The sequence below is a fragment of the Physella acuta genome, unplaced genomic scaffold, assembly GCF_028476545.2.
Source record: "Physella acuta isolate Inbredline_101_S28 unplaced genomic scaffold, ASM2847654v3 ptg000265l, whole genome shotgun sequence".
Taxonomy (NCBI): domain Eukaryota; kingdom Metazoa; phylum Mollusca; class Gastropoda; family Physidae; genus Physella; species Physella acuta.
Window position 1 is genome coordinate 725,889 of NW_026731784.1, and position 3,517 is coordinate 729,405.

Consider the following 3,517-nt stretch of genomic DNA (forward strand, 5'->3'; position numbering starts at 1 on the left):
GGGATTATCGTGGTGTGTTGTACGGCTATCACGAAAGTCTCGAGTTGGGATCACGGTATAGATTCCATGAACAGCTGAACTCCACTTCACCTTCTTCAGCACAAGCAGGCTTGTTACTTCGAATGGAATAATTAGCCACTTGTTAATTTATAAAAAAAAATACTACTTTCTTCTCATTGAGTTAAGCCTTGCACCGTGGCTTGAAAAAAATATTTCTCATAATTACAAATTTACTATAAAATATTATCACGGGTTATAAATTTTAATATATACGGAAAAAACATCATATTTTGTTTGAAAGTACACACAAAATATACACTTTTCTGTGTTAGAAATAATTATTTCAATCAAAACCTTTTTAGAAACAGTAGTGAATGTAGTTATATTTGCCTCTCTATTTTGTAAATTATTTTTGTTTTATTAAAATATATTATATCAGAAGCTATTTCCCTTAAACCTGCAGTAAAGCAACGGGAAGTGATGAAAAGCACTCGTTTTTATTTTCTCGTATATTAGAAGTATAGAGAAAGTCTTGTAATCGTGCTAAGAAAATCGAGATTTTTACAAATCTCGACTTTTTACACCTCACTGATATACGAATATTCGAGAAAGTATAGGGGAGATCACTCCAGGTTTATTTTTTTGTTTAATAAATGTGCATTTATTTAAATAGCTGTCTATGAGTAGAAAAGTTTAGTTGTTTCTTTTCTACTAAATCAAACACACCAACTCTTGGTCTGCTGACCATCCCACGTGACTGGTCAGTTCGTTGTACTGTTATTATATTCTCTCTGTCTAATCTATTATCTATAACAGATTGCTAACTTTTTATATATTAAAGTTTTTTTTTCTTTTTTTTTTTTTTTTTTTTTTTTTTTTTTTTGATGCTATAATAGGTTTTATTAATTTCACATTCATTAACATTAAAATACAACACTACATCTTCTTGAACATATTTTCAACATACACCAGCCTCACCACTATTATACCAGTATTCATGTTTCCATCACACAATGCTGTGTGTAAAAGAAACTCACAAAAAAAGATAGAAGTGCATTCTGCGTTTCTTACAACTAAAACTATATAACGAACTTAATAAAATTATCAATGATCTTAGTCCTATTTAGAATTAGTTGTAAATAAAATCTATAAATATGTCAGCCAGGATAACTGAGCATTGGTTGTTAAATTTAGAACTATTGAATAAAAAAAAAGTATGCTATTTTAAAATCTGAAAAACAAATTATTTTAAATTGAAATAAATCATTTTAGACTGGGATTTTACAATTTTGGGAAAATGAAATATTTTGTATCCTTTTAACTAATGAAACATCATATGCAAAGATTACATTCATGCTTTCTTAGAGATTTTTCCAAATTTCTGCTTCAATTTCTTTAAATCAACCTTGGAATCAGTCTCCACCTTGGCCTTTTTCTTTGCTGGTTCAGTGGATTCTTCTGGTGCAATAAAGGATTTATCTCGCTTCTGTTGCCTGTCTTGCATGGATTGTTTCTGTTTCTGCTTTTTCAATTCTGCCTTACGTTGTCTTCTTTCATTCTCTTTAAGGAAGTATTCCCCAGACGCAAGCTCTTTATCAATTTTAGATTCAGGCTGTGGGGGTGGGAATGGAGTATACTCCTTCTTCTTTCTTTTCTTCAATGGCTGCTTACGTTTACTTATATTTTTACTCTTGTACTGAGGTAAATACGGTTCCCAGTTTATATTCCGCATTTCAGGATTTTTGGCAAGGTCATGCTTTTCCATAATAGTACGAATAACAAAAAAAAGGGTGTATATTTTTCATAGTCTTCAACTATTTTGCGTACTTCCTTAAGACCCTTATGTGGCCCTAAGGCAGCAACTGTGTTACCCTGAACTGCAACATAGCAATCAGTCAGGCATTCAATTGCTTTAAGGGTTGTACCTCCTGGGCCAATAAGCCGCTTGCGCCGTTTAATAAACCTTTCTTTTTTTTCCACCATGGAGCCTATTTTTATTATATCACAAGCAACATCATCATCTAGAATGCTTTTAGCCTGCTCTAGATCAACACTACGAGCTAGCAATGTAAATAGGTCCATGGCTTTGATAATAATGTATGGATCGTTTTTCTCGTTGTTTTTACACTAAGACTGCCTTTAATGAGGTCCATCTCTGGTTCAACGCCATGTTCATTGAGCACTTCTTTCACCAATGGCCAAATTTTGACAAGTAGCTTTCACGATATTTTGTTAAAGTTGAAATAAATTTATAATTGTTCAGTCAGAATCAGCCAACATTATACAAAACGGGTTGGATCCAAAGTCATTAAAAACAATATACATTGAAGTCAAAGTTTCTTAAATGTATATCCTAACATGTTTTTAAATTAAAATTAGCTTGTTGTAAATAAAAAAATATCTTTTCTAAAACTATTGAATTGTTTTATATTTATTGCATAAGTACTATGCCTATTTCTGAAGAATATGTTTTTAAATTTATTAAAGTAAATAGCTCTGTTAGTTTGATTTATTGATCTCCCTTTTCCTTGTCTTCGAAATGGAAATAGTGATATGTATTTTAAGTTATTAAAAAAAAAGACATTTAGTATTCGACATTGTCATTATCTAAACTGGTTGAGAACTCTAATCAATACAGTACGAAACATTTACTTTCCAGATAAAACAGTTTGTGATATGTATAACTTTAAACGCGTGTTATTTTGTGTTTGTTTTTGTTTTACTTTGAAACACACTGCAACGCTAAAGAAGGAGTTTGTCGTATTCGGGCACATGTCTTACGACACAACGAACACGGGATTCGATCAAGTCCATTGAGAAGAAAATTAGCTCAGGTTAAGCTGCAACTTTTTTTTTTTTGCTGAACTCAAAAAGGGACAAAAGTAAAGAAAGAGACAATTAAACATAATGTGTTGTAGTAAAGTCTATGGTTATACATCAAACGTTACATATTTACAGTATCTGTGATTGTTATTAAGCCAGTGATATATTTATACATAGCCGTATTGGCTAAACCTCTCTCAAACTATAAATAACCATAACATAATCGTATTGTAACTTTAACATATAAGTTTATAGAGACAAATTTAAATATCAAAACAATTTTAGCAACATATTTTATATATGGTAAATATTGTTCGTGTTTCATCAATATAAATTACAATTGGATAAGTAGGTCAAGACCAGATGGTAATGTGATGTAACATAATCTGTGACACAATCAGATGTTGAGTTAATACAAAACAAATTTACAGCAAGTTGGCCGACCTGTTGGTGACGATGTAACTACTGGGATGATACCACATGATGTTTGGCTTTTAAACAACTGTGATGATTCCACATGATGTTTGGCTATCAAATTTGTGTGATGATTCCACGTGATGTGTGACCATCATTTTAATGTAAAAGTTCCACATACACCATCATCTGATACTACGTTAAATATATGTTCTGTTTTAAAGTTCGTTTAAGCTTTGTTGCAAGAAAACATAATGACAATATGTGATATCGAGAACGG

At 31.3% G+C, this 3,517-nt stretch overlaps 1 pseudogene; it reads right to left on the reverse strand.

Moving 5' to 3' along the window:
* Positions 1-1,332: 1,332 nt before the first annotated feature.
* Positions 1,333-2,227, reverse strand: LOC131939153 (KRR1 small subunit processome component homolog; annotated as a pseudogene).
* Between the last annotated feature and the right edge of the window lie 1,290 nt (positions 2,228-3,517).